We start from the raw sequence: 10,492 nt of genomic DNA, 5'->3' as shown, positions 1-10,492 counted from the left end.
TGCAGGACTTTAAAACAGATACAATTTATTCATTTGAAACTGTATAACCTGTATGCCTGCCTCCATACTATTATGCTTATCTGAAGTTACATTTATACTACTTTACTTGCTATACATTAAAGCGATACCGACACATTCCTATAAAAATCATCGGAACGTGTCAGTGTCAAGAATGTGCTGCACCCGCAATAGCCCCCCTCAAAGCCACCCCCAGCCCCGTGAACCTTGATGCAGTAGACTGGCTGATACTATTAACAGATCTTCCATATTGCTTCAGTGACGCTGGGCTAGGGGCAGAACAATCCTTCCATAGGCTGAAGTCCTGTTTTCATTTGTAAACTGCCTGTGGAAGGATAGTGCCTCCCCAGCCCAGTGTGACTGAAACAGCACCGAAGATCTTTTAGCAGTGTCGGAGGGTCAGGTTCATGCAGGTTCGCAGGGCTAGGGGAACCTCAGGGGTTCTTTCAGGGGAATTATTCCGGGTGCAGCACATACTTGATACTGAAAAGTTTCTATGATTTTTATAGGTCAGTATCGCTTTAAAATCTGTTTGCCTGTATGAACTGCAAAATACTAATAAAAATTTAAAAAAAACCTCTCCATTTCTGTTTATATTGTTTCTGGTTTTGTGTCTTTAAAACGATATAGCAGAAGCCAGCTGTACATGTCAGCAGTAGGGGATAAGCAAAAACATGAACTGCAATTACATTTAGCGAACCATTAGCAATGATTCATATATGTATATTGGAAAGTGGCTTAGAATGACATTATCTCTTTTCATTATACCTCCAACTGTCTGAAAATAAGAGCTAATGACTGATTAGTTGCTATGGGTTAGTGCCCAGGTGAGAATTTGCCCTATGTTTTGAATGTTTTTTGTTCTTAGAGAGGGAAAGTCATTTCATACTTGGGGGTGTAAAAGTTAGGCACCCCCAAGTGATTGTATTTACTTACCTGACACCCCGGGAAGGTGCTTCTATCAACTGAAAACTGCACCGGCTCGGGATTCCTCCAGGAGTGACCCTATTCCTGCTTCTTCACTCTTCAAATTTCCAGGGGCAGATGCATGTGCAGTAGAATGAAATAGCCAGTTTTTTTGTTTAAGTTCAGAATTTGGCTCTACTGCGCATGCACAGCCGCGAGCTGGAAGAGGATCCCTCCATGGTGCTCGCTGGAAGAACCACGATAGGAAAACCGGCTCAGGGTTTCAAGTAAGTAAATACAATCACTTGGGGTGAGAAAATGTTTACATTAGCAAAAGCACAGGTTTTTGTCTTGTTTTTTACAATGTTGGTTAGAATCTGTTCTGAAAAAAATAACTGCAATTTGAAACTTTTTGTGCATTTCTGCATATACACGAGCAGAAAACAATTGCAGGTGTAAATGCATACTTATTATGAATTATTGTTACCCTTAATGTAATCTTTAACCAATACAAACGCCAGAACATTATAATGAAGCTTACAAAGCTTATACACAGTGACATAGCTTTCATCACTAGCTCACACGTAACTCCCAGAAACTCCCCACTCATTATTTATACAGCATACGCCTGAGCGTCATGACCTTGAAACACAGCCCAATGATGCTCTGCACATGCAGCACATATAGCTAAACCAACAGCAATGAACTTGATAGATACAAAGAGCCAATGATCAACACACACACACTCACACACTGCTTTGTTTATCAAGTTCAAGAAGCAACCTAGTTATTTCCTAATAATTTCCACCTATTTTACCACTTTTACTTTTACCACAGAGTGCTACATGTCATCTTCTAATGCTTCATTTTAGATGTTTAACATGAAGTATTAATGTATTTATTATGCCTTCTATTGTCCTACAAGAACTAAATATTAATGGCATATGGTCACACTAGAGTAAAATTCGAGTGAGTCGTGTCTACAAAGATTCACAGTGCAAAGAGGGGTAAAAAAATAAATGAAATGTGAAGCAAAGGCAATGATATGAGAAATAAGAAAATGTACATATATCAGGTCAGAACAATAAACATGAAATCAGTAAAAGACAAGTCCCACAAGGAATATAATTATTTCAACTGCTATTCCAGATAATTACTCATGATCAGTGACATTTTTAGTGGTGTTCCAGATGTGACACATTAGTACATTCAAAATACAAAACATAAAACATGCAATGAAGGAGAGTAACAATGCAATCTGACCAGATAGTGTGCATGTATGTGTATGTATATCTTAGGGACATTACACTGTAAGCTCCGCTGGGACAGGAACTGATGACCAATATCTGAAAAGCACTATCAGCACTAAAAAAAAAATAATTGAAGCTGCACTGTGCATGTGTTTTCTGTGTTTGACAAGCTCTATCTTCTCTTGAGTGTCTAAGTACATTAATCATATGGCTACAATCCAGCCTGTAGTGTATTCCTGTTCCGCTGATTTCACTCTGTTTAGGACACATTAACAATAAACACGGTCATGTCTCTGGGCCAGATTCAGATATAATCTTAAGTGCCTGTTCATAGTTCACACTATACTGTACAGAGTCCGATCACAAATGTAAGGGAAGGAAAGAGAAAGAAAGAAAGAAAGAAAGAAAGAAAGAAAGAAAGAAAGAAAGAAAGAAAGAAAGAAAGAAAGAAAGAAAGAAAGAAAGAAAGAAAGAAAGAAAGAAAGAAAGAAAGAAAGAAAGAAAGAAAGAAAGAAAGAAAGAAACTAGAGCAGCGAACCAGAACCTGCAGAACACAATAAGGGCAATAGACTGTAAATCTGCAGGATGCTATAATGAAGGCAGATACAAAGAGACAAAAGTCAACCTTCAGCATATGCTGCAGGCATGCAATTTACAAGCATCATTTTTATTGTAGCAAAGACCTACACAAAGGCACTCCTAGTGCCTCGCCCATTCAATGACACTCTTTAGAGATGACCTCATGCAAACAAGACCCATGCAAGGGTTTCATGCGAATGTCATTCTGTCTGTAAATTAAACTCCTTGCCTTTAATGCAGCAGTGTAATGCAATAAATTATGAGACAAACCATGAATCCAGGCCCTCAAAATCTAACCACAAATATGGAGACCTGTAACATAAGCATGATCCTATGCAAGGTAGAAATACTCCAACAGTCTACACAGCAATTAAGATATGTATTCATGCAATTACTTCTAGTGCTGTTTATTACACCTAAGTATGGCAAAAAGATAGACAAAAATATATTTATCTCTATAAGTACATGCTATTAGTTGACTTGCTCCCTATTAAAGTGGACCTGTCACCCAGACACAAAAAGCTGTATAATAAAAGTCCTTTTCAAATTAAACATGAAGGGGCAAATTCATCAAGGGTCGAATATCGAGGGTTAATTAACCCTCGATATTCGACTGGGAATGAAAATCCTGCGCAAATACTGCGATCGTACGATCAAAGGAATAATCGTTCAATCGAACGATTAAATCCTTCGAATCGAACGATTCGAAGGATTTCAATCCAATGATCGAAGGATTATCCTTCGACCAAAAAAAACTTAGCCAAGCCTATGGGGACCTTCCCCATAGGCTAACATTGGGTTTGGTAACTTTTAGGTGGCAAACTAGGGGGTCAAAGTTTTTTCTTAAAGAGACAGTACTTCGACTATCTAATGGTAGAATAGTTAAACGATTTTTAGTTCGAATCATTCGATTCGAAGTTGTAGTCGAAGGTCGAAGTAGCCCATTCGATGGTCGAAGTAGCCAAAAAAACACTTCGAAATTCGTCGTTTTTTTACTTCGAATCCTTCACTCGAAGTTAATGAATTGGCCCCGAAATCTAAATTCTTTTTTTTTTTTTTATTAAAGCATTCATAGCTGTTGTAAGCTCATTTTAAAATCTCAGCTGTCAATCAAATACTGTCTGCCCCTCCGCTATGACTTAGAGGATGGGGTAAATTTATCAAAGAGTGAAGTTCCGCCACTAGAGTGAAATTACGCAGCTCTCAATTCATTTCTATGGGATTTTGAAAGGCATATTTATCAATGGGTGAAAGGGAAAGTTCACCCTTTGATAAATACGCCTATAAAAATCCCATAAAAATGAATGGAGAGTGGCGGAAATTCACTATAGTAGCGGAACTTCACTATTAACTTCACTCTTTGATAAATATACCCCATAGAGCCAGGGCAGACAATTACTTTCACTTTCCATTCAGCACTTCCTAGATCTCACTGCTCTCCCCACATTCCCCCATTCTCTTCACTATTTAATTGTGTAGCCAAGGCATGGGGACGGACATCGGGTCCCCCATTCTGGTGCACAAACAAGATTCTGAGATGATACAAAGCTTGTCTTAATAACAGTTTCCAGAAAATGGCTCCTGCCTGCTTGCTATAATTATGAATTCCCAGACTGAAGGAAACAGGATTCAAATAATTTATCTAGTGTCATTAAAGTTCAATTTGCTTGATTAATGTGATGAACTAGGATTTTGAATAATTTCTTTGGGTGACAGGTATCCTTTAAAATTGACTTCTTCCTCTCACAACTTCCTAAAAAATGAGGCTATACAATAAAATATATCTCTCACTGGATACTAGTACCCATCACTCCTTCCCCCTGGTAGCCACTGAGACATCCCTTGTCAGACTCAAAATACACACGTATTGAAAAAATAGTATGGGTTTTATAGACACAAAGAAAAGCAAAAAAAGAAATTTGATAAAAAAATAGCTTTTTAACATTGCCAGTGCAGAAAATCACATACAACAAATGCATGCAGTCAATAAACCCATCATATGTCATACTGTTTTACATATTGGCCCCATACAAGTATTTTTCAAACCTTTAACAAATACCGATCCCATACCTTATTGTCAGGTTGTGAAAGGTTTATAATTTAAATGTTTAATTGCAGAAAATACTTAAAGGAGACATATAGGATGAATGAAAAAAACATAATTTTGTAGGCAATCATAAGTAATATATGTTGTTGCTTTTATGGTGCTAAAAATTAATATTATCTTTAAAGTTAGCCACTTTATTTGAGCTCCCTATATATGTTCTCTGGTCCCTGTTTCAAATGAGTGATGGGCGTGTCCTAACGGTCCCTGTCAGAAGCACAGTAGGAGGGGGAACAGCCAATCACAGTCCTGCAGTCACACAAGCACAGACAGGCTTCAGTTCCCTATCAGGTCCTGCAAGCTGCTGATTGGTTCCTGTCCTACAGTGCAGTGAGCTGAGTGCTGCCGACTCCCCTGCACAGCCTGGGAATTCAGGGAGCAGGAAGCGGAAGAGAAGGGAGGGATTATTAGGGTTTTTGCAGAAATATTCAATAAATCAGCCTGAAACACTACTTTTTTAAGCACAATTCTTCTATATCTAAACGAGTACAGCACTGTTACATTCTTATTTTGTTACACAAAATGTCTCCTTTAAGCCTCCACATTCCTTTGCCTTAATAGTAATCCATAAACTCATCTAAAGGGCTGCATGCTTATGATAAATATGATGTGCCCAGGGAAAATTCAATTCTACAGTGAAATGTATTACGCTTTAAATGTTTGGTTCAGCCAAAGAGAACACAAATGCACCAACAGCAAAATGACAGATATTTGTAGTCATATACTGATAGTGCTCCTCACTGAAAAAGCATTGTCTGGGGAAAATGACCAGTGTCAACACACAAATTCTTGGCTTGTATTTTGAAGAGATAATTACATGTTTAGAGCTTTTTTTGGTTTAAGAATACTTGAAGTGAGTCTGATGCAGTTCATTCCACAAGGGCAAAAGTGCTGAGCAGCCTAAGGTATCACCTCATACTGCAAAATGACATAATAAAGGACATACAACAACCAATGCAAAATAATACAGCTTTAACACAAAATTGTTGCCCATACAATTCGGTATACGTAAAACAAAGGTGATTTTTGTTCCACACATACATGTAATGAGACCAGTAGAGGTGTAAGGCATCTCCTCCGTTTCAGGAGCCGTGTGTGTGTGAGAGGAGATTACGTTTTCACCTCGTGGGTCTCTAAACTGCGGCTGTGTCTCATCTCCAGAGCTGCTGCTGGTACAAGGGCATGCTGGGAAATAGCTTCACTACAGCTGGAGAGCTGCAGTTGTAATATAGGCTGCTTCTATACGGCCAGTCAGTCAGGCCACTCACCCACAAGCTCTTCATGCCAAGCGGGCAGCACAGCTTCCCCCTCCCTTCGCTACGCCAGATCACTTATGAAGACGAGTGGCTGGGTGTCAGCTGCGAACCTCATAGGGCTTCTGGGCTCCTTCGAGTCGGTGTCGCTTCCCCGCCGTTCGGCTGCTGCTGCCTAATTAGCGCCCGGGCACCGTACTCCCCTCGCACTACTGTCACTGCCATGTCCGGACCGACGAGAGAATGGAGAGGCGAGAGAAGGACCGGGAAACTTCCAGCGCCCCCTGCCCAGGAGGAGGCGGTCTTACAGCGGCCTCGAGATAGGGAACGTGTACGCTTTTGTCAAGTGGAGCATTCGTTTATTATAAGCAAAACAAATATATAAACCCCTTTTTTTACATTTATAGTGTTGGGAAATAATATTATCTCGGAGCTTGCTCATTTTGTTTTGTCTAATAAAAAATTGTAAGCAAATTTGCGCTAGTAATTAGTTCTTTGTAAGTGCAGCTGGGCGATGCATTGATCAGTCCCATTCTGCACTAGCGGTTCTGACTACTCCGTAGCTGACTTTAGTCCTCTCTTTATCTGCCCACTTTGTTACGTTTCAAAAGTCAGAACCGGGCCCTGACTGGAATTGTGTAGATTCTGGCAAATGGCAGAAGGGCTGATGTAGGCCCGGACTGGCAATCTGTGGGTTCTGGCAGGGGCTGCTATAAATTGCCATAGGCTAGTCACTATTAGGGTTGCTGCCTTCTCTGGAAAAAAAATTCCGGCCTTCCTATATTCTTGCCATTTTTTTCCTATTAATAACATTGGCATCAAGCATCATTTTTACCTGCCAGCCCAGTAAAACACTGGGCAGGTGGCAACCCTAGTCACTATATATTGGGTTGCTGTGTGGCCTGTTTGGGCCTCTGTGTACCTGAAATGCCAGGGCCTATTTTGCGTCTCAGTCCAGGCCTGGTGTAAGAAGCAGTACATAGTCACTACTGGTCGGGCCTGTGGGCAGGGGCGCTGCTGGCAAGTTGTGTGAGTTTCACAACTCACGCAACAGCAGTCCGCAACTTTCCAGGGCCGCATAAGCCTCTCATAGTAACTTTAGGAGTCAAAATTCCAATTTTTTAATTGAAATTTTGTCTCTTCTAGTGCAAAGAGCGTAATTGCACTCGCAGCATTAGTGATCCAGGCCCCTTAAGCTGCACCAACGTTTATGAAAGTAAGCGCCGGGGACGGGCATAACTAGAGTGGATGCAGGGGGGCCCCGGTGGTAAAGGGGGCACCATAAGCAGTGTCAGACTGGGACACCAGGGGCCCACCCATGAACCTTAGACCAGGGGCCACTCTCAGTACTATTATTCTTCCTCTCTTCACTCAAGATCTATTCTTCTAATCTCTATTCTTTACATACAACAAACTATTATTCCATCTATTTAGCTTCCTAGAAATAGGGAATGGCCATGAAATAGGTCAAATGTTTAACAGCATGAGGGGCCACTGACACCTGGATCCACCAGCAGTTTTCCTTGTATCCGACACTGACCATGAGGCCCTAATTAATTAACTATTTCAATATATATTGGTAAAACTGGACAACCTGTGGATATGTTGGGGGACCAGTAACATCTAGCTACTCCACTGGCGGGGGGGGGGGGGGGCGAGGAGGAGGCACAGGGTCTAGATTCTAGAAACACCCATCTCTGTGGGGCAGGTACTATTTTGAATCCCAGTCCAGACTTGGTCAGAATCCCTAGTTTAGGGAATAGTAAGGGGTAGACAGATGATATGTGCAACAGCAATGACATCTACCAATAATTTTAAAACTACTGTAAATTCTTAAATGTTTATATATTAAAAAGATTTTGCTTTTGAAGCATCCGTTAGCTGTAACCCAAAAATAAAATATTACCTTTTAAGTGTCTATAAAAGAAACCCCCTGGATAACAAAGCTTTATCTGAGTTGGTTGACCTAGATTAAAATTTTCAATATAAAAGCAGCTAGTAAATATAGATATATTTCAGAAGTAAAACTGCAAATAAAAGATTTGCCCATTTATCAACACTGGGCAAATTTGCCCACGGGCAGTTATCCATAGCAAAAAAAAAGTGATTAGCTTTTTAAATCAGCTGCAAGTAAAACAATGAATGCAACAATCTGATTGGTTGCCATGGATTACTGCCCATGGGCAAATTTTCCCAGTGTTGATAAATGACCCCCATAGTAAGCAGGATTATGAGGGAGTCTGAAGTGCTTATAGCTGCACTCCCATGTGTTGACTATGTGTGTTTCAACAAATGTGAATGTGGTAATTAAGTGACCCCATTCTATGTTGCTTTTTAGCTCCATTCAGAGTTCTCCCATGGGTACAGTCCCCATAGAGGAGAATGGTTTTGGAACTCACCAAAAACCACCATGGGAAGCACTTGTAAAATATTGTGTGTAAGGGCCCTGCAGCCTCCTGGAAAAAGTGGTGTCACTAGTGGAGAACAGACCCTGCAGTTGTAGGGGGCACATAAATCTGTCTGTCTGACGGACTGTGAAATATATGAACAACCAAAAAAAAAAAGCCTACTTGTGACAGATTTATTACATATCTAGTAGAGCTTATTTGATGTTTACAATATAAAATTCCATTGAAGTCATTCTTACAAAAAAAGATTGTTCTAACTGCACATCCAACCAAAACATATTTTATGACCAACTATCCACACACTAAATCACTAAACTAAGCTAATATATGCATGTTTTTAATTAAGTACCATCATGAATGTATATAGTACAGAACAAATTCAACCAAAACATATTTTATTTTATGACCAAATATCCACATAATAAACCACTAAACTAAGCTAATATATGCATGTTTTTAATAATGTACCATCATGAATGTATATATAGAGCAGAACAAATCCTTTAACAATTGCAAGGCAACTACACTATAGCTATAAATGGCTGATAGGGGGAGGGGACAGGATTGAGAGGCTTCAGTCAAGTACTGACGTATATGCAATTTCAATATATTTATGCAAAACAGGTAATTTTTCAGAAGCTTTGCCAGTCCCCAAAAATTCTGCTGTGGGGCCCAGTAACTTCTATTTGCAATACTGCTTTCAAGTGGTGTGTATGGATGTAGCAATCTGACACACTTTTATATATTTACCAATTAAATAAACAAAATATTGGTACATGATGAAATTTGGTTGAAACCATTATTATTGTGTTTTTGATCTATGTATTTTTGTATGGTTTGAGTTAATATTCAGATAGGATGATATGAATCTACTCACTGACCCATTTAAAGGATTACAGGGGCAGGTGTGAACTGCTTATTAACCCAAAAGATCCGAGAATCAGGCAACAAATTCTGGTGGAAGAAGTGATTGTTTGGTAGGGGTTCGATGTCTTTTTAATGGAAAGCGTTTTGATATATGACAAATTACACTGCTTTCAGGGGTTTCTGTTTCGATCAATGTGTGCGATATATTGGAAAGATTAAACTCTAAAGGTGGCCATACACAGAGAGATCCGCTCGTTTTGAGGTCGGCAATATCGGGCTGATCCGATCGTGGACCCTAGGGCCCAACGATCAGATCCTAACGAATAGTAACGGGTGGTTGGATCGTGGGACCGCATCAACGAACAGATGCGGCCGCGATCCGACGGGATTTTTAGTTCCATCCGATCGAGATCTAAGGGCATTTTTATTTCAACCACTATTTCTGTTTAATAATAGGGATGCTGTAGACTGCACATCAAAAAAACACAAGTTGATGGAATTACTTGGAATAATGTGTCACACCCCATGTTTGAATGTGTTTCAGGCAAGTGAAAATTTGATGCCAAGGTGCTCTGAATTTGTGATTTATGGTTGCAAACACTTTATTATGCCAGAGTATTGTGAGCTGCCAAGCAAATCAACAAAACATGATGAATCAAGGTAATGAAAAGATGAAAAGATCTGTCATGTTAGCTAAAATCAACACATTCACTGCATTTTATGAGGGGTAATGCCATAAAAAAGTAAAGTTCATCCCATATATTTTTTTAGAAAGTATACATTCTTCCAAAAAACAGCGAACTGTTTCTACTCTAAACTACCCAACTGCAAAGCTTTCTGAAAATCACCCAAAGTTTGTACCATCTTATCTTCCACATATTTTTGCCCATAAAATTCTAAAATATGCAGATTTCTGGAGCAGTGCTTTGAAAATCTGGTAGCAGGCTGATGGGAGGTTTTGAAATCTTCATAAAACTATATATATTTGGTATAGGTGCATTCAGAAGACACAGGACTTTCCACATTAAGTATTTTCTTCCTTCATAAAATTAGGTTTCTGATATGTGTGTGTATATAAAATATATAGTGAATAAAGTACCCCCTTTT

Source organism: Xenopus laevis, chromosome 4L (genome assembly GCF_017654675.1).
Source record: "Xenopus laevis strain J_2021 chromosome 4L, Xenopus_laevis_v10.1, whole genome shotgun sequence".
In the NCBI taxonomy this organism is placed as follows: domain Eukaryota; kingdom Metazoa; phylum Chordata; class Amphibia; order Anura; family Pipidae; genus Xenopus; species Xenopus laevis.
This window is presented reverse-complemented; position numbering follows the sequence as displayed.